Raw genomic sequence first — 25,861 nt, forward strand, 5'->3', positions numbered from 1 at the left:
GTCCGAGATATCGAGGAATGTGCGGGGCTGTGACATGTGAACACATCCACACACATCCCCAGGAAAAGCAAAGGCCCCATTGTGGGCAGCCTGACACTGAGCCTTTCTCTTTTAGTGGAATTTCTGAGGCCAACAAAGTAAATAAGCGCCTGAAGTATCTCAGCTGTGGTCCATAGGTCAGGGCTGCTCTCAGGACAAGCAGGAGGCAGAGCATGTACAGAAACATTCCTGAGGACTCACAGGGGCTGAGTGTTGCAGCTCCATGAAGAAGGCACTGTGTGTGCTCAAGCATCCAGGCTTTTAGCATTATCTGTCTGGCACATTAATATGCTAATTGTGAGAGAAGAAATGTGGAACTAATTCCATGTATCATTCATGTAAAAGCATATAGGTAGCAGCAAGATAGGGTTGTATCAAAACAGACATAATCACATTATTTTTGATGTATTCTAGAACAGGAGTACAGAGTATGTTCTCCTATTTAAATAGGTTAACAGGCTGTTTAGTTACAACAGCGGCAAGAAAATTGAAATCTATTTCTAATTTACACACAGAAGCTGCTTTCTGGTGTATCCCTGAAATGCAGCTGGACAGATTCTTCTTATAAATTGCAGTTGTGAAGAAAAGACTAAGGAGCAAGAGAGACAATTTTCAGATTAGTAAATCTGTTTATTTCAAAGTCATAAAACACCATTTTTTTGCTAATAATGATGATTTAACAGTTGGCTCTTAAACGGTCTGCCTTCTGTTTGGTTTTTATTACTACTTTTCCAAAATCCCCCATAATTGATCAATCCAGAAATTACGAGAAAAGGGGAAAAAAAAGTGAAGGGAAGCACGTCTGCTTTGGTCTAATGATTTTAAACAAGTCTCATGTGTCAGCCAACAGAAAGTGCTGTTGATATAATCATGAAAGGTACTGGGTACCTTACTGTACTTCTACATTAAACTAAATCTGTTTGATCCAGGAGCTGAAGCTTTCTGCTTGACTGCTAAGAAAATGTCAAATAACATCATATTTTTTAAAGTGGGTTCTGAGGCTGATGGTGATTTACAGCCAAATGTTTATGATAGAATCACAAAGCCTTTTTTTTGTTTGTTTGCTTTTGTTGCAGGTCAACTTCTATGATTTCAGACCTTCATCACAGGAATAAGACCAGCCTCCCTTTAAAAATGGTTCCCTGGATGACCAAAATATCAAATTCCTTTAAAATTGTCCTGAGCCCTTAACAGCACAGAACCATTATAAACTTATTGCCAGAGACTATAAAAGAGAATATTATTGCTTGGCTACACACTGCATTTGTTTTGACTTCTGCTTGTAAGGGAAGTAAAGCAACTGCTGCATATCTTTCCACTTTGGAACTATTTACCATTTCATGCTATTATTAAAATTATAATTTATTTTTAATGACTAATGAATACTCTGTTATTATGTAGCTCAAGATTACTTCAGTATTTGGTGTCTGTATTTCCTCTAAGGTCTTTTGATCTGCCAAACAGAGATGAAAACATAATCAGGTGTTTTCATGCTATTTTCATTACTGCTCTCCCCCTGGCTCAACCAGCACTGCTGCAAGAGTATTTTATTTATGTGTTTCACCTTCACCTTTCAAGGTTTTGCTGAGACCACCACAAAAGGACTGGAGGGAAAAGTAAACCAGCAGAAGTTTCTTAGGCTGTGAGGAGAAGGCTTACAGTCAGTTCAAGCAATGAGGAAAGGTGCAGATCATCAGTACTTTATCATAAAAGATAAAAACCAACACCATCATGTGTCAGTGGGAAGGTTTTTTTATCTGGCATCACCGAAATTTTTACCCTGATAGCACAGCCACATAACAAAGAAACAAAGAAGTCTTTGGCACCCCACAGGCCCTACAAGAATGTTGGTGGTTTTGTTGGTCATCTGTGCTGTAAAAAAGCTGCAAGTGTCTGCAAAGCAAATAGCAAACCTGACCCTCCTACCTGTTGTCTTTGTTTAGCTTCAGCCAAAATACTTTATTATTCATGACCTACATAATACAAGTAGCATGTTAGAATCTATACAGGCAGGTGGAGAAGAAAGCAATACCAGAGGAAGCCAAGTTCACTGTTTACCTCTTCCTGGCTTTTTAGGAAGGTCTTTAAAGAAACAGTGTGTTCCCCATTAACACAAAGGATAGGATGTGCTGCCTTTTGCAGAATCTACCAGCATGGGTACTAAGAGAAAAAAATAGCCTTCAGTGCTGAAGGGGGAGATCAAAAAGTGTTCTCAAGTCAGGTTGTTGAGACAAAACCCTACCTGGCAGTTTCATCAGTTCATTAGCTGTTGTAAATGAGCAATGTATCATATTTACTTGGATATAATCTTTTTCAGTCTTCCAGGCTCTTAAGAAATAAGTGTCACCTTGGGGCTGGTATCCTTGAATCTGAGTAAAACCAACAGAAACATGGGGAAAGGGGAGGGAGAAGGGTGGAACTAGAGCTGATAGCAAAGTTAGCATGTTTGGAAATTATTTCTACTGTTTCCCTTTGAAAATCCCCAGATATTTAATGTGGAGGCTTATGAGTGTATAAATTACCTTTTGGAAGGAACGGGGTTTAATGATGTGCTTGACAGAGGGGAAGCACAGGGGCACAGGAGAAGCCACCTGGGACCAGAGCACAGTGTGACTTCAAAGAAAAAAGCCAAGAGCTGAGAGTAGGAAAATTCATCAGGCAACTTGGCCAAGGCAGCGGAAGGCAGTGGAAAGAGATGAGAGAATGGAGACAAGCTCCAGTAGATCTTCTCTTCCTTCCTCATTGTTTTTCTGCTGCTACTGACCCCTCCATCTCCCTCCAAGCAGCCAAGGCAAGGTGAGACCGTCTGGCGTCTGCAGCCCAATTCCCCCCCCTCCTCTCAACACCATCTGGGAATCCACACTCCTAATGGAGTTTCCAGATGTTCATGTCATGCTGGTGTTTGTGTCATTCTGGATCTGCTCCTTCAGTTCTGATGTCCTGTGTCTCAGACCTGGCATTGGACACACATCAAAACTTCACACTCTACAGCAGAAAGCACCAGAATCTCAGCTAGAGAAAAGCCTGATGCAGGCAGGGATGACTGAGCCTTCATACTGGTGTTCACATCAGTAGAGCTATCTTGCAGACAGTCACAGATGTGCTGAAGCCTCTAAGGGGTCTAATACCCCATTTCCATACAACCTTTATTTGATGCTGGTCAACTTTCAGTGCACACACCTCAGTCATCACTACTGGGATGTGCATTGCCAGGAAGAGTCACAAGTAGAGATAAATCAATATGTAAAATACCAGAAGGAATAACTTTACCACTTTGTTGGAGAAAATTCCATCTAATAGGTCATTTGCACCTACAACTTCCATGCTGTATTAGCAAAGTTATTCCACAACATGATATTGTAGGGATCCTTCCCAACTCTGCACCTGCACTGCTTAAGCCAGAGTTTCCTCAAGACAGACCATACCCCTGACACAGCTATAATTAACATTTACTGGCTTTAAATCCAGAATGATTACAGATTTGTTTCTTCAGACTTAGGAATATTTCCTTCAAGTGTCATTCAGGTGCATGTTCCCATCTAGACAGTTTCAGGCTTGGTTTGCTCCTCATCCTTCCTGCTTTCAAGGTATTGCTTTGAAAATAGGTTTGCAATAGATGTTGCCCACAAGGTAGGGTTTTTAGAAGCCTGGGAACAGTGCAATATTTAACTATCTACTAAAAGAGAATAATGTATCAACATTATTCTGGCCTTCTGAAAGAGGAAAAATTGCAATATGGTTCTCTGCAGCTAATCTAAAACGTCTCAATGTTGCTCTAGTAAAGACCTGACCATATAGCAAAGGAGCAATAAATAAATGAGGATTAAAATCTAAAACACAGTAGCCATTTCACAGGCTCCTGAGCCACAGGTACCATTTCTGTAGTTTAAATTATCCCCTTGGAAAGTGGATCGAGCCAAACTGCACAATGGCACTTTAGTACAGAGGAACATCCACTCTGGGATTTAACACTGAACAGTTACAGTGCCTAAAACATACCCCCAAACTTATTCTGTACTAACTTCCTGTTCAGATAAGCCCCAAGAGCTGAACTTTTTGCTCCTGATTTCCCCTGTGAAGCTGTGCAAAACCCAGGGTGGTGGGAGCATGTGCCTTGGGGAACAGGGGTCAGAACCAGAGAATCTATTCCATTGTTTTCTCACTTATACGACCAAAAAAAAAAAGTTCCCTTAAATTCCCAGGCAAGGAGGAAAGTAACTTGGCAAACACACTTCTTCTGAGTTCTTTTATTGGAAAGATTTATATTTTGCTCACCACAAATATACGGAGCAGACGTACAGCACACTGCGTACATGCCTGTGCTCCTTGTAGCAGAAGGTTTTTGGCAGTCCTTTCTAGTGTGAGACTTAGAAAAGCTCACACTGCTGAGGGCAACCTGGCCATTGTAAAAGCCAAACCCAGCTTATAACTAGATATATTAGAGATTTAGGCAGTTGTGATTTTAGGCCAGAAGGTAGTACTGATCACCCAATCTAATCTCCTGCAGAACACGGGCCATAGGGCTTCTCTAAATTAAATTCCACACTCAGTCCAATAGCTGCAGATGAATTCAACTATCTTTCAGAAAGCCATCCAATTGCAATAGAAAAGTTTCCAGTAATGGAGAACATACCACATCACAGAATACCATCTGTCCAGGATTTCTTGGACAGCCTCACTGCATGTGTGGTGTTTGCACCCCGTACAGCAATCCAGACACTTCCAGAAAGCCCCAAGCCTGCTGTTCCCACGCAGAAGTTGCTGCAGCCCCTGGCCCCTCAGAAGTCAACCTGCCTTTGGATAAGAGCTGCTACCTACCTAGAATCCCCAGACAAATCCAGCCAACCCCCAGATCAAAAAGAATTGGGAAATTCCCTCTCTGTGCTCTGCAGAGGACACTCGGAACAGAGGTACAGAGTACCCAAATCACAGCCCCTAGTGCTTCTAAAAGGAGCATCTTAGAAATACCTTGAGGAAAGGCAAATAAAATCAGAAGCAAAACCCTTGCCATGGTAAAAGACTTCTGACAAAGCCCTGACCTCTTTTCTTCATTTCTTTTTAAAGCTGTTTCTTTCACAAAAAGTCTCATCTGCATAGGGCAGAAAAGGCCCTAGAGCTGCCCGATCCCTCTTCTCAGCTGTGAGCAGACTTTCTCCCCAGAGGAACAGTGTTAACCTTTTCTCTACTGACCTACTGGGCTAATTTATTCTTTGGGGTCTGGGGCACATGGGAAGTGTCATAAAGACTTGGAAGGAATCACTTGAAAGCAGAAATAAAATCACTGCTCCTTGAGACCATGGCAATATTGCTGATTGCAATTGCTGGTGGCAATAAATTTTGCAAATTAAGGTGCATTTGTCTGTATTGTGTGTTACTGAAAGGAGGGAATTTCAACTGCATAACGATGATTTAATTTGTTCTGCACTTCATCATGACAAATTTTAGTGCCTCTCCTGAGACTTCATGTTCTGTCTTGAAAGCAAAGACCTAATTATTGTTGAGCTTTACCTGTTTCATACGGTTCCTCAAAAGTTTGACAGCACAACAACCACCAGGCTTTTCAAAATGCCTGGTGATCATGAGGACTTTAATTCTGAGGGCTCAAACCATTTGGTGGGCTCTCAAGCAGAGTCCAGCATCCACTTTCTGAAATGTAGGGATTTTTCAAGTATTTCCAGCTGGTCAAGGAAGTCACTTCAGGTGTCTCTCCCTGAGTGTCTGTCCTTAAGATACTTAGTTCAAGGAGGGGTGGTTCCAATGCTGCTGGTATTGGCATAAAGCTGCCCTCAGTGGGAATGGATCTGAGCTCTCAGTGAGGGCAGAGTGACAGCAGTCAGCTTTTGAAGAGGGGTCACACAGCCCCTTTCCCCTTCATATCCTGCCTGCAGCCAGCCCAGAGAACCTTTCTGGTTCGTTTTTTCTGGATTTTTGGAGCACTCTTGATGGTTACCAGGATGCAAGTGTTTTAGCCAGTGCAAAGAAGTAGCATAGCTAATTTAACTAATACAAATATAAATGCAGAGCCCTGTGATACACAATGACTGTGCTTTGGCCTAATGCACTCAGAAAAGTCTTCTAAAAACATTGGTGAGTAAAAGTTATATACTTTAGATTGAAGCAATATTAGGGATATGGACAGGAGAGCAAGTTAGTGTTTTTTTCTCTCCTTTTATCCTGTGTTTAGAAACAGACTTTTACAGGCCAACCAGCCAGCTGGTGCAACATCCATTATTTACTCCTGTTGGACTGGGAATCTCAACAAGACCCAGCACCAGCGACCTGACACTGGCAGCATAAAGTGGAGGCAAGAAAGATGCTCCCCAATGTCCCCAGCAGACTGTTCCTGCTGTCTCAGACAGATGAAGAGCACTGCATGTTGCTCTTGTTTGGTAAGTAAGAAAAAAGAAAGTCTATTTATTTATTTATCCAGCAGCATCTTAGAAGATTCAATCCCTGCTCGGTGGGCCTGATTTTGCATTGCTGCCCTGTAAGACACAGTTTCTTACACCCATGCTGCACTAATTTTGTAGTGATTAAAACATTGTTATTTTATATAATAGTATAATAGAATCATTTAGGTTGGAAAAGGCCTTTAAGATCATCAAGTCCAACTGTAAAAAAATAAAGCAACATAGTACTTACAAAGACATCAAATTCCTCCATAGTTATACAAGCTTTTCCAGTTTTGGCTAAGAATTCACCTCCAACCCTCCTCAAATATTTGCCATGTACATCTCAGCTTCTAGGACTCAGGGATTTTTTGCCATGAATTTTCCTGAGTTCAGTTCCACATACAACTTCCATTATAACAGCACAAACTGCACAGCCTTCAGGTATAAGATAATTGAAGCAAAATAAAACTAGAGGATAGTAAAAAAAAGAAGTTGCTTGTGCACAGAATGCTGTTGTTTGTTGTCTGGGTTGGTTTTCTCTTTTTAAGAGAGAGAAACTTCTGGGCATGGAGAAGCTGAGTCTATCTGGTACCATGGCACAGGTTTAAACTCTCATTTACACATTCTTGATGGAGGAAGAGAGAGGTGAGCATACAGTACCCTCCATGCCTGTGGAAATCATGGAAAATCATGGACTTCTGTTTTAACCTTACCATGGGTGGGCCTGGCCCTGCAGCTGGGCTGGAGTCACAGTGCAGGAACTGGTTCCTACAGACAGTTTGTGTGAGCTGCAAGAGAGCATTGCTGGCACCAGGAATCCAGTGACTCAAACATGCTGCCCAAATTCTTCCTCTGACTCCTTGTTCCAAGCCCACCCCATCCAAACTATTGCTGGTTAGAACCACACTTAGGTGTTTTCATTTCTGAAATGCAGAGGTTTTATTTAGCAGCAGAATTAGCCTGAGAAGAGAGGGAAATTCAGTTTCTAGTCAAAACCCTTTCATTCACTCACCTAGGTGAGTCCTAAGGGATCCTCAAAAGTTGACAGCCAAAATTCCACTCTTCATATACTAAATTCTTATGTAGTTGTCTGCATTTCTGAAAAAATGGTTGGGTTCACGATTCCAAAAACATCTAAAACATGCTGCTTTGGGAAGATGCCTGTAAGAAGCAGAAAGCACAAACCACAGGCATATCCTTCCAATGTATAGCATGTTAACAAGCATATACATCCAATGAGCTCCAGAGTAAAGATTCTCTTTTTTATTTTTTTTTTACCCTAGATATTTTGCCTCCCAGCCCCCACCTCACACAGGTTTTCTTGCAGAATGTGTCATTTGTGACCAGCTTTGGGTATTTAAAACATTTATAGGGGGAGAAAGAGAGATTGATGCCTTTAGTGCAGCCTGCACTCATCAGGTCTAAAGACAGGTCAGGGAGATGACAGGAATACTAAGCTTAAGGTGACGGGCTTGGCGCCACGCTACATTTAAGCCGAGACTGAGAGTCCAGAATTTCTGGACATCATAAAGAATCTATTATCATTGTGGTCACTTTCAGCAACGCTGGTTTCATTACCATCTGTCTTCATCCACCGATGCTTAGGGAATAAATATTAAATATGGAACTTTTCCTGGACTCCAGTCACAGAAGGCAGAAGGCGAAGCCATTCTCTGGTAATACAATCTCGGACCACCTTCGAGTAGGTGGAGGAAGATAAAGAAATCAGATAAGATCATTAGCTCTGTCGAGTTGAAAATAAGGGTTCCGTTTTCAGTTGAGCAATAATTCTCTTTTCAAGGTGGGCAATATTTAAGCAATCATCCCTAGAAAATTGGTCATTACCACTGGCTAATAACCGATTTGTTAGTTAATAGCCCAAGGTGAAACCAAGGGCACTAAATGCTCTGGCAAACCACCACTGACTGCAGTATTAACAGATTTCAAGGGCATCAATGCTATTATAAACCATGTTCATTGATTTATAACAACACTAATATGTTTTATAAAAGAGCGGTGCAGTGTTCTGGAAAAATTAATCATTTCTTGCCAACCCACAGCTGACTGTCCACCACTTGCAGTCCTGCAGTGAACTGGATACCATCACGTTTTGTTCTCTGTGGGCTGAGGAGCACAAGAAATGGACTAGAGGAAGATGGGGAAAGGAAGGATTCTCTTCCAGAGCTGGGCGTGTATATCCACATGGTCCTGGTGAGGAGATGTGTGACTGCCCCATCTCCTCATCCACAAATGAGTTTTTTTCCTTGGTCTTCCTGGTATCACACTCACATCCATTTCTTTCACACCACCCAAGAGCCATTCATAGGTAGCATCTCCTTCCAAAAGCTTTCACAGTCATCCCCCAAAAACCAAACCAGTCAAGAGGCTCAGATATACATTCACACTACAAACTACTGTGTTCTGCTGAGCTATGAGCCCAGCACACACGAGCTTCAGGCAGAATCATGTGTGACATAATTTGACCCTGCTTGACCTAAGGGAAAAGCATTGACACTAAACTGGGCTCCTTTGCTGCTGGGGCATGCCAGGAGTGCACCCAGGGATAGTTCTGGAGCTCAGCTGATGGGTTAGATCTGAAATGAAGTGACCACAGCACTGGCACACCACTGAATCCAAAGATTCTGCAACTGAAGAAGGCAGCTATCACAGAGCTAATCAGATCAGAGCAGAGCAGAGCACAAGGATGTCCACACACCACACAGGGCTGGAAGGAAAAGCCTGCAGCTTCTACCTGACCTGTGCAGCAGTTCCTCCAGCAGCATCCTTCCCACAGGGCTGTGGGTGTCATACATGTGCATGTACTGCTTATTAGTTACTATTCTTTACCAGCAGCTGAAAGGGATCTCCAGATCTGTGCAAACATCCTGCCTGTGTGCACTTGACTCTAGTGAGAAAGGTGAGGAACTCCAAGAAAAACAATTTGTAGAAGTTTTGCCTCTTAGCATTACCACCTGGCACGCTGGGAATTGCAAGTGCTATTGCAGGCCTGGCTGAGTCTTGACAGGACTCACTCAGAAGGAAGAGCAGAGAAAGAAAAAACAGCTTTCTGTTAATCATCCCCTGTTGGCAAAAAGCAAGATTTTCCTAATTGCTGTAGTACTTGAAGCTAGTTAGCTCATGTAAGAAAACTTCGGGCAGGGCTATTCCTCATTCAGAAGGATATTGAGAGCTCATTCACACCTCCTGTTCGGAAATCTGTTCTTCTTGCCAACAATGCCCCTCAAGCCTGAAGGAACCTCCATGTTTTCAAGGGCAGGACATGGCAGCTCATGCAAGCTTTCCCCAGCTGTAGCATGAAAGCCTCAAAGACAAAAACTTGCAGGTGCAGGAGCTCAGCTTCCAGATGGCCAAGAAAACTCCTATGATCTCCAGTGATGTCACACTCTTTAAGCAGCTGAAGTTCTTGAAGCTTTCTTAGAGCTGGGATGCCCAGCTCCTCAGGGCACTTAGATACTCCTAATACTTCAGTGGGTAGTTGGTAAATTCCTAAATTCCATTAAGTTCTGGAGCAAAGCCTTCAAGCAGGGAAGAACTTCACAATCTCTGCCTGTTGTTTCCCAAATGAAATTGTATCTGAACCCAGCTCTGCCAAAAGAGACAGACAGATGAGTTAGATCCACTATATGTACATACCTGCCTGTATATAGATTAATCATAATAAGGATCTGGTGTGGACATTTCAACCCAGTAATTTTAATGGAAATGAGGCTCTAAATCTGTATTATCACACCAAGAAAAATGGAGCTATTTTCACATCTCAGTTGCCTAATGGACTAGACACACATTTTCCTTTGTCTTGGGGAATGAGCTGCAAGTGACAAGCTCTCCCCTGGTTGTTAATGATGTTTTCTCCTGTTGCCTGGCCCATGTCAGCCTGCTTGGTACAGCTGCTGTGAGAAGCAGCCCTTTCTGCCCCAAAGCAGTTGGTGCACACGTGGGCAATGTGCAAGCACAGATTCACACCTTGGTGAGCAACCCCTTCTATTCCTGCAATGAAAAATTCCTGAAATTTCACTTAAATGCAGCTGTGACCATTTACCTCATGCAATAGTTAAGGACCCCATGACTTTTTCAGAGGTGAGTTTTTCCACACAAAATCTCATAATGAAGACTGAGCAGAAACAAATCAGAATTTTGGGATCTGCCCCAGTTTCACCAGGCACTGGAAATGTGTTTCCATGTATTACACAGGCTCACTCTGAGATACGTTCTGAAGCTGGCCCTGCCCAATAGACCCAATAAAGATTGTCGACTGCAATAAAACTTCTTTGACAAGTTAGGAAGAACAATTGGAAACATAAATTCCTGCTGTGGATCCAGCACCTCGGCAAACATTTACTGCTTCTTTTTTTTTTTTCTTTCCCACAGAAAAAAAAGAGAGAAGGAAAGAAAAATGACAAAGAATTAGCTGTACGTTTGTGGTTTATTGGTTTTCCTAGAATTTATTGCAATGCCAGAAATTAATTTATGAATAATAGCAAGCATGGGATCACAACGAACTTCATGTGAAGAAAAAAAACACCTAAAGAATGTTCCAGTTGGCAGGAAAAAGCCCCTGCGTCAATTTGAATGCCAAAAAAGGAGGGTAAATCTCGCATACCAGCTTTGGAAATCATTAGGGGTTTGTAAATTATGAGACAATGTTGCATTGTCTTCCCAAACATTTTTTCCCATTTACTTCTCTGTGTGCCTAAGCTCACAGTGTCCTGGAATTTTATTGCTTTATGGCCACCGATGTGCAGAGATTTGAGAAAATGTCACTTTTTTTTTTTTCCCCCAAAGTTGTTCTTTCTTTTTCTTTGAATGGAGATCGCTATGTGTTACTCATTCCCGTGTCTCTTTGACAAGGCTCATTACTTATGTTTATCATAAAAAGATGCTCCATATTACTGTCATATGGTTTCAGGATTTGTTATTAAAATGTTGCAGAGTCCAGAAATGGCACAAAACAAAGACCAATTTTTTTTGGCATTTTTGGGATAGTCTTTTACAGCCAAGCTCCTCCCTCATTGCTTCAATACAAGCATCTCTAAGGTCTAAAATAGAAGAATTAATTTTGCATCAGAAAATAAAAAATGGGACAATTTCATCTAGGAAAAACAGGTAAAAAATCGAAGATACATACAGGAGGTTACATTAGTTTGTAGCACACTTCACATTAGCATTGGCTAATACACAGAACAGTCCAGAGCTTAGAGCTGGCTAAATCCCACAAGTGCCAGGAGGAGCATTTCTTCATCAGGAAGAGGGATTTTAGGACTGGTGGCACAGCAGAGAGAAGCAGCTGGAAGGGGCTGCTTTAACCAGTTCAGAGAACACAGAGGTAAATCAGTGACACCTGGGGGAGCAGGGCTGGAAGTCTTGTGCATGAAAGGACTTTGCAGCTACATGGACAATTCTCCATCCTACAGCCAGAAAAATGCCATGCACTGTGAGATCCTAAAGGGAGAGGGAATACAGCCTCCTTTATTTTTCCTTCAACCTAGCAAATTCCTCCTAGACTAAAACTCTCCCATCGATGTGTAGTTACAGAAGCACTGGAAGCTGCCAGAGTGTTGCACAACAATGTACTCGAGAAAAAATTGGGGAAGATACAAGAATTTCCCAAGTGCTGATGTCTGAGTTCTGGGGACGTGGAGAAGCAAAGGCTGGCTGGCCACACAGAGTCCACAGGCAGCTCCTGCTGGCCAAGTATCCACTCCAATTTCACCTGGTCAGGACTTGTGATACTGGCACAGATCCTGAAGTGACCGTTTTGTACAGCAGGTTCTCTATCCACTAAATTAATATAATGTTTTCCTTATCTGACTCTTAGACAGCCAGTATTTATGCAGATTTTCACTATCACCAATCAAAGTTATAATAAATTTATTAAAATAGAGCTTTCTCAAGAATTCCCAGATATTGCTACATGCCAGTAAATGCAATATTAATATTTTAAAGACAATCATGGTCCTAATCTCTAGGAAAAACTGAAGTAGTAACGTCTTGGAGAAAAATTAAATTGTTCTAAACATAAAAATGTGAAACGGAAAATCAACATTTTGAAGCGTGTTTCAATCTCAGTTTTGAAGAAAACTAAAAACTTCAATCTTTCTGGTGAAACAGTCCTTATTTATGCTGCTTAACCATATTTTCTGTCAGAAAGGTCAAAATGTGTTCACACTGTATCTCCTTTTAATTTAATTCATACATTATAAGAAATCATACTGAAATTGAAATGAAACATTTTGACCCTTTTGGAATTAAAGGTCCCTTCTTATCAAATGAAGCATTTCAGTCTTATGTAAGTGAATTTTGAAATATCTTCCCATATAAATGTTGATGAAGTTGTTACACTTGTGAAAATATTTGAGTTTTGTTAAATGGATATTTTCCAGTGGACTAATTCTAGTGCACTTGCCACACAGAAATATCTTTCAGAGTAAGAAAGACCTAAAAGTGAAGTTCTTCTTTTAGAAAAGCAAAAAGCACCCAGTACCTCTGGTAACTGTTAATCTGAGAGATGTTTGATTATACTCAGCAAAACAACAAGAATTGTACTAAAGAGCAAAACAGAAAACTAGTCAGGTTTTGCAGAAATCTGACAGCAACTTCCAAATCACAACACACAAAAACCACCCTGACAAGCTCCCACCCTGCAAAACCTCTTCAGCAAAAGATCTGAGATGACTTCTGCAAAATCTTCTGCATGTGGCCAAATACCAGCTGAGCACACACAAGGCCAGGTAAAAAGCAGGTAGGGTTCGAGCTCCACGAGGGCTGTGCCAGAGAGATTCCAGCTCATGAATCAAAATTAGGTTTCAGAGGCTGGAATCCTGCAGCAGCTCTGCGGATGGCTGCTCGGGAAGCCGGGAGTGCTAATGAACAGAGAGCACAGTTAACACTTCCTGCATTGGAAGTAAATGACAGAGGTGGTTTATCTTATTGTTTCCAATGAGTGCATTTGACAGGAGTTCAGCTGGAGCAGAGGAGGATAAAAAAAAAAAAAAAAAAAAAAAAAAAAGAAAGAAAGAAAAATGTTAAGTCTGGACCAAAATAATAATAATGGCTGAGAATCAGAATCACAGCACTTTCCTTTCAAGTAGCTCCAAAGAAACTGTCACCTTAAACAGGGATACATCTTATCAGGGATGGAGTGACAGCTATATAGGTGGCTGTAGTTATAAATGCTGGCTATAGAGTCACTGGAGTATAAAAAACACATTGAGAGGATGTTTTCATTACACCTTTGCTTTTGTCTTCCTGTGTCAGGTTAGTGTTGCATTTGCTCTGTTGTGTAGTAGCAGTGACTTTTATTGATTTGTGTTTTTTATACTGTAAATGCTCCTGGTCAGGGGCTGTCATCATTGCTTGGCATGACTACTTTCTGTGTCGTACTTAGCATGAAATATATCAATAAAAATGGGGGAGCCCCCAGAGGATTCAGCTGTGGAGTGCTGAGCATGTCCCTGACACATCTCACCTCAGGATCCACAAAATAAGGACGCACAAAGGAATTCAAAAAGAACATTTTACTCTGTGTTCCTTTCTGAATGTATCTGCTCCTCTGTGCATATGGACAGCACTGGCATTTGGGAAAAAAAGGAGTCATGATTATATCAGCTTTTCTTTAACCTTCAACTCTAAGAACTACAAGTTTTTTAAAGATAGAGATAGATAAAGATTCAGAAATAGAGAGGTTTCTAAAATCCCAGGACCCTGGAGATTAATTTTTAAGAAAAAAGATCCATTAGCACAAGAGTACTACTAACATAATGGAAGCCAGCAATGATCTGTTCAGGGCTTCCCTTATGAATCCTCCTTAGAGAAACTTTTCATCTTTACTATTTCCTCATGACCCAGTTCAGGATTTTCACTGTGATCCTCTGGGGGCCTTTATGCCACTGCTGCTTGTCTAATTCGGGTCCTGAGTCAGCAAGATACTTTACATCTCTGCCTGGTAGCCCCACTGGCTATACTGGGATTACTCCCATCTTTAAAAGTAATATCTTGCTAAATTGAAATAACATGCCCTACTTAAAATCCCATAAACCAGAAAGTGCTGGGTCCAAACCCCAAAACCATCAGGTGTCTCTTTAAGCAATTGCAACTACCTAAGATCACTCATGTGATCAGCCAGAACTCAGGAATCTTGTGTCACCAGCTGAATGCAAGAAATGTATATGTTTCAGTCACTTTTCACTTTCAGGTCCTTGGGGTACAGAGGATGACAATATTTCTCTGCCAAACAGAAGAAAAGGTCTCAACTGCTTTTAATTTAAGAGATTTCAATCCACTTATTTGTTAGAGTGATGGAAGGGTAATGGAGCAATCCTGTTTTACCCAGATGAATTTCCCATGACAAATGATATTGGCTCATCATCTGTGGTCCTGATTGAATTCCAGCATTTTCCTTGCTCCAAAGCATGGATAGGGCTGTAGAGAGCTCTTGTTTTCCTTGGGACATTTGTTTCCAATTTTGCAAACACTGAGAATGTGGTTATTTTTGTAGCGCTGTTATGAAAGCCTGGCATTTTCTTCTTCATGTTGGAGTTAATTATAAATCATCGGAGTTGCACTGCCCACAACAAAGTTCTCAGACCCAGAAACCGAATCACTGCTGATCACTGCTCTCCCACCCCTGCTCTCTCTCTCACTGTCAGTTGCTCTTTGAGGAAGGGAGGGGGCGTTATTTTAAGATGTTTTTATTGGCTTTGGAATATAAAGTGTCAGTTCCAAGGTCTTTTTTTCCCAGAGCAAGATAAACTCCTCGGGGCCATATATCATGGGGCTTTCGCATAACTTGACAGGACCTCACATTTAAATGCCTTTGCAATACCATATCTGATGACTTATGGGAGGACTGTAGTTTTTCAGGGGATGTATCATCAAAAGCCCCTTTCAGTAGCATTGGGCTTAGTCCCAGGTTTGCTTCTTTAACACTTTCAATAGCCACTTTTCTTGCTTTTTTAAAAAAAAAAAAAAGCAAGAAAAAGAAGCACACGAGAGCCCACAAGCACACTCATACACACACGTGCACAAGTTAAATCATAACAGTCTGACCGTGCATGGTCCTAGGCTGGGGCTCTGTTCTTGTTTGGGGGTTTGTTATTGCTGTGGTGGTGGTGGTGTTGTTTTAAATTAACAGCTTAGCTCTTTTCTGAGTTTTGCTGTTGATTTCGGTTCAAGCATGTTCTTTAAAGCAGATTAAACCTGAAAATTCAGGTCAGAGGATCACCTCAAGTTCTGTTAAAGGAAATTTGTTAAAGCTCCCCTCCCACTAACCTACTTAGTGTCAGGTCTGATTTGAAAGTAGGGCACTTATAAGTGTAAAGAGTTTAATCAGGTTTCCTTTTTTTCATTAGAAAATATGAAAATCCAGCCTCTCTTAAAATAAACTGCTCTATTTTCATTTGAGTCTTGGTAAAGGCATTTGTGTTCATTTCTAAGGATGAATGCATTTGCAGGAGCAGTTTCCTGCAGACTTGTGAAAGGGAAACAAAATAATCATATTTAACTTAATTATGCCCTTGTTCAGCAAAGCACTTAAACACAAGTATAAATCTAATTTTACTCAAGACAAGACTTATACAAGCACTTCAACCTGAAGTGCTTAATTTCCAGCAGAGTCAATGGAGCATTCCAAAATCATGACTCAGGTCCTAGAATCATTAGACTGGCATGACACCGGGAAAAAGCATCCCTAGATGTTATTTTTTTGCCTGTCACTATGCTGGCTAGAAAATTTTTTAAGAATAAAGCTTCTTCCTTCAATCTTAGTGGCACACTTAACTTCAAGATATTTTCCTGAATTAGAGCCGTGAAGCATGTCAGTGCATTGCAATATAACACCCCCTCAAAGAAAGATCTTTCTGAGGCCTGAGAAATCCACGTGTCACCAGAAGATGAATGCAGTGGTGTAAAGAGATGTTGGCAGAAGATTTCACTGGAGGTGAGGTCAGAGACCAGAACCATTACATGGGGTTACCGTGTAGCACAATCCCCAGTGGTGATTGTGAAAAAAACACAGCCTCGGGTTTTAAACTGTAGAGTGGCCAGGGATAATTTGCAAATCCTTCCACTGCCTCCTTTAAAATAAAAGGGAATCAATGTTGAATGCAAATACCAGAACAAAATGCACATCTATAAATGGTGCATTAAGTCCCCTTTCATTTAAATAAACAGCTTTGTGTTTGTGAAGAGGGAAGACAAAAGACATATCTATTCTGCAGTTTCAGGTGTACTAGTACTAAAATACACCTTCTGGTAAATGAGCCTGTCAACTTGCATGCATTGTATATTAAGGAAATAATATATTCAGTGTTAAATTACTTCCTGGCATAATGTGTGGAATCCTATTTCTGGCCATACAGCTGCACGCTCATTTACACCAGTGGGCATATTGGCCTTAATTCTACTATTCAGCAGGCTCACTTATTCCTATTTTAAAAGCTCAAACTCATGACAATAAACCTGTGGTTGTAGTAGTTATGTCTTTTCCTCACTTTTCCATGAGCCTAAGACATTTAATATTCCAGGCAACTCCAATAAACTGTTTGCATCTGGGGTAAATCAGCCTGATTCCAGGGAAGACAAAAAGGCAGTGGCAAATCCCTCTAGCTGAGAATCTGGCCTACAGTGCCTGCAACTTCTCTAGAGAGGCTAATGGGGAAAATGCCTGTCATTTTGCGGCTTCTTTCTCTCCACAAACACATTTAAGACAAGTTTGGTCAATTATCCCCATGTCTCCTATATCCATTTAGTGTAATTCCTATTAAGTGCAGTTCCACCTACAGCACTAATGGGAGAAATACTGATCAACCACAGGTCCCTCTTTGCTATATTTAGCAAAGGCAAACGCTTGTGATTCCAGTGCATTGGCAGGGGAATGAGATCATTATAGGCTGCAGCATTTCCATTTCACTTCCCAGGAGGATAGACCAGCATGGGTGAAATCCAGAAACCTGCTTCAGCAGACGTACAAATAATAACAGGCCTAAGTGACTGTGGGCTCTGCAGTCACAACATGCTGGAAGCCAGGCAGCTGAGCTGAACTAGCACTAAACCAGGCACCAAGAAAGCCCAGTTCAACTTCTGCCACCATCGTGTTGTGTGACCCTAAGCAAGCTACTTCATCACTTCGTGGCTTTCTACCTTATTTCTTACCGTCTTTGTTTTCTCTCTTTGCAGCAAGAACCAGCCCCAGCCTGGAGTGTGTTTTCAGTGAGTCACACCTTGGTTTTAGTGCTAGTTTTAGTTTCCCCCTCAGCTTTGCCTGTCAGACAGTGGTTTCCAGGTTGCCTGTCAGCTGCCACCATACACAGTGCCCCAGCAGAGAGGGAAATGGGTGTTGTTTGCTCTCAGGGACACATTACTGCCCTGTCTGCAGGCTCTACATGTGCACCCAGGGAAACGTGGTCCTCTCTCACAGCACTCTGAGCCATCTCCCTTTCTGTAGACGCTGGTGCCTGATATTCCCTGTGGTCCTCTGGGCTGAGACACTTTGGGATCACTTCTCTGATGCCGCCTGGAGAGCTGTGGTGGCAAACTGAGGGAGAGTTTTCGATGAAGAATCAGCACACAATTGAGTTTGCTCCTCCTTGGAATGAACTCTGGCATAATCAAAAGCACAGCTTGTGATATGACCTTACGTGTTTGAGCACAAGGCTCAGACAAGAATCTGCCTGGAGGCTCTGTGGCAGAAAGAAGTATGATCTGGCTGCACCCCACACACCCCCCACAATCAGAAACCAAGCAGCCACCCCAATACTCCTGATATCATTAGGTCTGCTAGGCTGTAGGTTCTGCCATAAGTGCAAATAAATAAGAATACTGACTCAAACAACAGTCAGTTGATCCCAGCTTGCAGCTTGGGATATTTAAAAAACTTTGTAGAGGTCAGCACTCAGGCACATATGCACATCCGCCTCCAAAAATGGCTTTTTATTGGGCAGGAAGAGGATGTAACAGATAAGCATGCAAAATCAAGCCAGTGAGCAGGAGGGAAAGAGATAAGGAATCAGACCTCTCGAAGGAACTCAATGAACCTTGTTTTCAAAATTTGTCCCTGTATCTTTAGGCCTGGGCAGACTGTTCACACACAGACATCAGGATCCTGCACGCTCATCCTGCTGCAGAGCCCAGAGCACAGAATGGAAAGGTGGCAACACAAAATCCCAGCCTGGGCACATCTTCTGCTTCCTTGCCACTGTGAGCACAGGTAATATGATTCCCAGGAATCATGGACATGCACACTCATCCAGCCTTAGATATTTATTCTCCTTCATTCTTCACATGTTTAAAATTGGCCAATTGGCTCCAAAATCGTTAGGGAGGGGAGGATAGACAAGCAGAAAATCTGTACAGGTCCTATTCCTCCAGGGAATTAGTCTCAGGTAAGGGCTGGCAAGGGTCTCAAAAGATCCCCTAGTCTGTTTGGCTGCCCCAAGGCAGGAGCAGCTCTGCCTACATCAGTCTTGACAGATGTTTGTCTGCCTTGTATCAGGCATCAAACACTGGCTTGGGAGTGTGCCCAGGAGATGAGAAAACCAGCAATCCTCAAACTACCTGGCAAGCTTTTCCATGAGCTTGACACAGCATTTCTCAACACCTGGAAACTTGAGAACATCTGCTTTCCTCACAGGCAGAGCAGGGCTCAGTTACATCAAATCCTAGCATCCATATTTTCACCTTAATGCGGCTGAGTACCCTGCCATCAGCTCAGGAGCTCGGGAGCAGGAGCGACTCCACACCCCCTGCAAACACCCCTCGGTTCCTGCCAATGTGGCTGTTCTTCCTTACACCAATTGCCAGTGAACCCCAAAGCATTCCAGCAAAGCAGCTCATTGCAGGGTAGTGTCCCCTCTCCCCCACACCTCTGGAGTGCCTTTGCTCAAATGCATCTGCTGGTGTTATTTTATCCACATACTCTGGCCCCAAATCAGTGCAACACACCACAAGACCAATTCCTGTAATGGCCATCAAAGACTCTCTTAAGACACTGCACCTTTCTGTTGCCAGAACAGTAGGAGATGGGAGTTATAGTCAGAGGAAAGGAGGTTTGGCTGAGCTGTCCCTGGGCTGATGCTGGGTTTTCAGCACACCCAAAACAGACCACACATGAGGCAGCTCTGAGCTGTCAGATGGAAGTGGCATCAGGATTACAGTAATGTGAGAAGAAGCTTCAAATTCTTCTTTTTCAGATAACTGCTTGCCTTTTATATTTTCTATTCTTTTGCACCCTGAAATACAGCTCAGTTCATTTTAGTGCTTGACAATTAAAAAGAGAGGAGTTCAGCAGGACGGAGTAGTGACCTCCCTTTTTTTCATGAGCTTCAATCTCAAAGTCCTCATTATACACATGGGTCACTCTGTTGTCAAAAAGTGACCTGCATAACATAAGTAACTTAGTACATGTCAGAAATATTTCTGACTTTATTAAACAATCTCAGTGCTCGGAAAAGAGTTTTTCACTCATCAATCACTGTTTTATTCACGCACGATAACAGCCTCATTAAATCATATGAGAGTTGCAGGAGATTTTATATGCTAATTTAATACCAATGTAACCAATTACACAAACTTCACATAATATCTTTAAATAATCAAGTGGGTACTCAATTAGCATGCAGTGACCATTTATTAAAATCTCAATTAATTCCTTGCTTAAGACTTGTGTAGTGATCAAACTGTGCAAATTCTAAATAAACCCACCAGGAAAAGCCCTGCCCTGTGACAGAGGCACTACACAGCACATTAATAGCAGAGATGCCCTTGATCTGCAGGAGCTCTGTGACACTGCCTCTCCCCTGAATTTGATGAAGAATCAAGTAGCAGACACAAAGAGTACAAAAGCTTTGGCTCCGATTCTATTTCAGCTGTCTCAGATCAGACTTTTAAGGTCCAGACATGTAACCAAAAGCAGTTTAATAAGTTGCCAACAATCAGCATAGCCCACTAACCAACTCTGTTGGCATTAGAGATGAAGTAAGGTGTGTCTCACAGGCAGAGTCAGCTGATGGACAGTAACTTGCCTCAGAGTTAGTCAGTCACTTGGCCAGGCACCTTGAAGCACATCTCTGAGGAATACTCCAACCTTGGGATGGAAATTCCTGGGGCCATTTAAGGCATTCCTGCCCCTTTCTCTGTGCCCCTGTTTGAAGAACGTAAAAGAATGACTTTTGGCCTTTGTAAAGATCTGACTTGCACGTGGGAGGGCATGAACAAGGGACCCAGCCCCTTGCAGGGCTGTCTGGACATGGGAAACTCAATTTGTCTGTGCTGGTGATCAAGCACCACGAATGCAGAGTCTCTAAATCTCAGAAATAAAGATTTCTGTTGTACCTCAACAACAGCTGGTCATCTTTGTCGTCACTGTCATTGCAACGCTTCCAGCTCCTACACAAAGTGCATCACAAACATTCCATAACTTTGCAAAAGCAAAAAACCACATTTGGCCTCTCAGCTGCAATGAGGTTTTAATGCATTTCCTTATGAAAGACAATTATGTGCATCACTTCCAGCTGAGCAGTTGAAAAATCTGGTTTATATAGACAAAATGTTTCTGTGCACTGAGAGCTCCTTTCTCACCTGTGAAAACAGAGCAAGGGTCGTGTGTGCAAACAGTGGTACTTACAAGTGGCACAGCTGTGTTCTGAGAAGCCAGGTGGAAAATTTAGCCCATAGCAATTTTGCATCTTTCACAGGATTTATTATGAGCTCTCTGACAGTTTTACCCTATGGTCTCTTGGGATTGTGTCACAGTTGCTTTTCATTTAATGGTGTTAATCAAGAAGTAACTGTGAAAGTGATGTTTGTCACTGCTGCAGCAAAAAGACCATTCACCTGACGTCAAAAAGAAGTTCAGATTTGGAGGAAAAGGTAAAAACTACTCCCCAGATTGCGTTCTCCTTTTTCATGCAGCGACCTCCTCCTTTGTCCCGCAGCAAATCCTCTGGCAGTGTTAAGTGCAATAAAAGAAGCGATCATACAGCCGAATGGTTGCTCCTTGGAGCCTCGCAGGGAAGCAAACCCTGATCTTTCCTGCTCAGCTTGAGGTGCTTTAGAGGAATTGTTCCACTAGATGTCAGGGCCGAGCACGGAGCGACAGCCGGGACTCGGCTCCCGGGTCCCCATCCCGCTGGATCTTTATCCCGCAGCGCTCAGGCAGCGCTGCGCGACTCGCAAATCGCTCCGTGCGCTGCTGCAGGAAACAGGAGGGGGTCCTTCCCTCTTGGACTTCTGCCTTCCTTAATCCACAGAGGAGATTTGCGTGCGTGAAAGGCTTATGGAGGAGAGCAGAGTTAAAAGTGACTCTGGAATGCGATGATGTGTTATTCCATGGTGTGCAAACTGAGGACGTTTCTAAGAGTCCCTGGGAGGTTACGGGGGGTGCAGCTCTGCAGCAGCTTAAAGCAGATCTAATAAAGGAGGGAAGAAATGCTCCTGGGAAAAGCATACCTGGAATGGTGGAGTGTAAGGAAGGTTCATCCTACTCATTCTGCCAAACAGAGCAGCCTGTGACCTCTCGCACGTGGGACGATGCATGTTGTGTATCAGCTCTCCAGATCTGGATGGACAGAATTCTCAGCATAAAAGTGCGTCTGACAGGGATTCAGGGGTGCATAAACTTCACTGCCTCTCCTGACCCTGAGCTGCCATTCACATCCTCATCCTCCTGCCATTCACATCCTCATCCTCCTGCTATGACCACCAAGGTGTGAGGCTGAGAACCTACACGGCTGTCTGCGGGAGAAAATCATGGGGGATTCAGCCATGGGAGTCCAGAGCTCCAGGCATGAGATTCTGGGAGATCTGATTTGGAGAGTGATGGCTCAGGGAGTCACAGAGATGTTGGGACACAGCCTCTGAAAGAGGCTGGCTGTGTGGCAGACACTGAGCACTGAAATTCCAAGGTGCAGGACAGGATATTTAGGATTCACACACCTTTTAGTACAGCTGCCTGCTCTGGCACCCATGTCATGATGCCTTTAACATCTTGTTGCCCTTTTACAACTTGCCCTGGCTAGAATGGGAGTTACTGGACTCCCATCTGGAATGAGCAAAGAGCCCACACAAGGTTGTGAGGTTTATTTCTCCTGCTAACTGGAGTGAACACGGGGCCCCCAGTATCATCAGAGATCCCTGCATGCAATGTCTAGGTCATGCCTGGGGGTAGGTGTGTCTGCTTAGACACATGAGCTTCCCTTAAAGAAAGGCAGAGCCACCCTGACTGGTTCGGCTCGTTTTTCTCTGGGTTTCTGACAAATGCTTTGTATTCAAAAGGTCAGGCTCGCAATGGCACCTCACGCCCTGGAGCAGAGAGTCATTCCTCACTGCTTCACTCTGCTCACGGCTGGCTGCTCAAGCTTGCTCCATCTCCCTGCATCTGACATCCAAACTCCTCTCAATGCAGGGGAGGTGCAGCCAAGCCCTGCCACCAGCTGTCAGCTCAAGCAGAGGGGAACAGCACAGTGACATCAAAAATGTGTTGATGGGTATTAGCCCGTTACCCAAGTCCTGCCTGTAACTCCCACGCAAACGAGTGAGTTTTTCTTTTCCAGCAAGAGCCTTAATTCTTCTGCTGCAGCAATAATCTCACAGTCCTGGGTTTGGAGGGGAGACAGGGAGGTTGTACTGTTTTCCCCTACAAATCCCGCAGTAAATAGCTGCAGGCCTTGCAAAGGGTACTTGTCATCTTTTGCATATTCTTGTAGGACAAGAACCAAGCAGAGATAAAGTGTTCAGAAGGTGGGTATAGTCATAAAAAGAGACAACTCCCTCCCCTCCAGCAGTCTCCTCTTATGGGCTGAATTTCGTGTCAGGAGGCACCCACCACGATTTAACTCTTTTCACTTTCAAGGAGAAATAAATTCCCCCAGAGATCAGTTTTGATGACTCTTCCATTAGTAGGTGTGAAAATGCCTCTAGCAGCCCTCTTCTCTGTGTACTGGCACCCCTGGGGAGTCTGCGAGGACTCTCAGCAGAAGGAAATGCATTGTCAGCTGCCAGAGTAGGGAGCAGACCCGTCCCAAACAAAAAAAAAAAAAAGAAGAGGTGTTAACAAAAAGCAAATACGAGTGTGTTTGCAAATACACTGGAAAACCAAAACAGGAAAGTCCTTGCCCAACTGACTGGATCAGACGTGTTTCTCTTGCTGACAGTCTCATAGCCTCTTTGTCAAGGTCTATCCTAATAGAACTCCTGTGCACATTCCTTTTCGTTCTTGGCACAGGAAAAGGCACTCTTTGGACTCCCTCCTGCATGACCCAGTTCAGGTCGCAAAGGTGGCAGAAAAATTAACACTACAAAAAGAAAAAAGAGTCATTTGTTTGTGAACTCTGATCCAACGGTGAGTGTGGAGGGAATGCACAGTCAGAAGCTGTGCCAGTCCCAGCACAGACAAGCTTAGGCTGTTGTTAAACCATGCTCCAAATGATCCTTACTTTTCCAAAAGACCTGTCTCCAAACAGAGATGGGAGGGCAAGACCAGTCCTCTTGGCATCTGCTGATTTAGGTCAGCTCAGGGTAACTGTGAAACTGCTCTCAGAGTGCAACTGCTCTTGTGTGGTATTCAGAATTCCAAAAAGGTCAGAGTTGGGTGGTTAAAGAGATATCCAAACACACAAACCAACTGCCCTGTGTGCAAGCAGAGCTGTAAGCACATGGAAGGCTTTCTCTATAAAACTAAGTTATTATGGCCCAAGAAATGAAGGAGGTTAACCCAGACTTCAACAAAGAGGAACAAAGCTGCTCACCCTTTTTCCAGAGGATTAAAGCTGATTGCTTAACAGGAATCCAACTTAGGCAGTTTATTTTTCAAAATAGTTGGCAGCTGGTTTTATTACACAACAGAGTTTGAGACACAGACTTGTTGAAAGAGGGAACCTTGCACCAAGCTGTTCAAATGAAACCTTCAGCATCTTTCAGCATTGGCAATATTTAACACAAAACATCTCATGCCCTTTAAAAATACTTTTAAGCATTTTTTAGTAAAACAAAAAAGTCTATCTTCTTGTCTCTGCAACAATACTTATTCTCTGGGTGTTGGGGAACCAAAATAAGAATAATGTCTTCATAAACATTTTGGTTAAAAAAATTGAAGAATATTTGTAGAGGTGTAAAAGAAACAAAAATAATCTTTTCAAACTCCTTGAAGTGAAGGTTTTCAAATGCTAGATTTTTTCACAAGATTACTTTTGTGAGGTGATATAACATGCAGAAAGCCTTTGAGGATTTGGGATGAGGTACTGCTCTCACCTGTACCAGCATAAATAAGGAAAAATAGCTATGTATAAAAACCACCTGGCTATCATCTTTTCATTAAATATACACATTTTGTCTGACACTAAAACAAAACAGTGTAAGTATCACTGTTGTTAGAAATTAATCTTACTTGATATTGTAATTAAGATGTGATATTTTTTTCCTCCGGATTATTATTTTACATTTGTCTGAAGGATTTTAATCAGACTGAGATCTTATTTATAGTTTCTAATAACTTATGCTAAAATTTTATCCATCTGAATACCAAAGACTAGTGTAAGGACAATATTATTATAGTGCATAGGAAATAAATCTAGAATGATGGGGTCCTTCAGATAAGTTACTGCATGGCATTTTAAAATGACCCTAATTTCTCTCTTATTTTTATAATCTTAATTTTTTTGTCATCTCCATTGAGTTAAAAGGGATATCAAAATGTTGAGTTGTAAAATTACTCAAACTTATCACAGAGAACCTCTAGAAACTGAGAGTTTGCTAATCCTTTAACCTTGTCTTATCACAGAAATTCTTCCACTGCCAACATCTGGGGCCACTTCAATTCTCATTAGTGATATACCTGTAAAATGAGAGATGCCAAAGGCACTCCAACAAACTCACTCTTTGAATTGCTATTTCTACCACTCATCTCAGGCTCTGTCATAGAAGTGTGACCAGACCATCCCATTGCTTTGACTGGCTCGGGCTGGGCATGTTGGCTATGGGCTGTGGGCATCCAATAGGCTGAGCACAGATGCATAAAACACATTCTTTCTGTCAAAAGTAGCATTGCAAATCTCATCTTAACTCCTTAAGAGTAGCCTCAGAAGGTTTTACTAAAGCCAGCCTCTGAAGCTTTTACAAATGGAAAGGTCATAGAGACTTGAAAATCATAATTATTGACATTCTTCATCACCACAAGTAATTAAAAAACAAGCTCAGCAGGCCTCCCTTTAATGCTTTAATGGTTTATTATATTTTCAGGCTGCCAATCTATCCCTTTCCTTCCATACTTCAGTCATTTTATGTTTGTAGTCCACATATAACACTTGTTTTCTTTTTACAGTGTCTTTCCTTTAACAAGCTGAAGAGCCAGCAGGAGCAAGCTGTAAATGAGACACGACATCACACTGTGGCCATCCTAGGAGCATATATTCAATAAATAT

This window comes from Sturnus vulgaris, chromosome 15 (assembly GCF_052056855.1).
Source record: "Sturnus vulgaris isolate bStuVul1 chromosome 15, bStuVul1.hap1, whole genome shotgun sequence".
Taxonomy (NCBI): Eukaryota; Metazoa; Chordata; class Aves; order Passeriformes; family Sturnidae; genus Sturnus; species Sturnus vulgaris.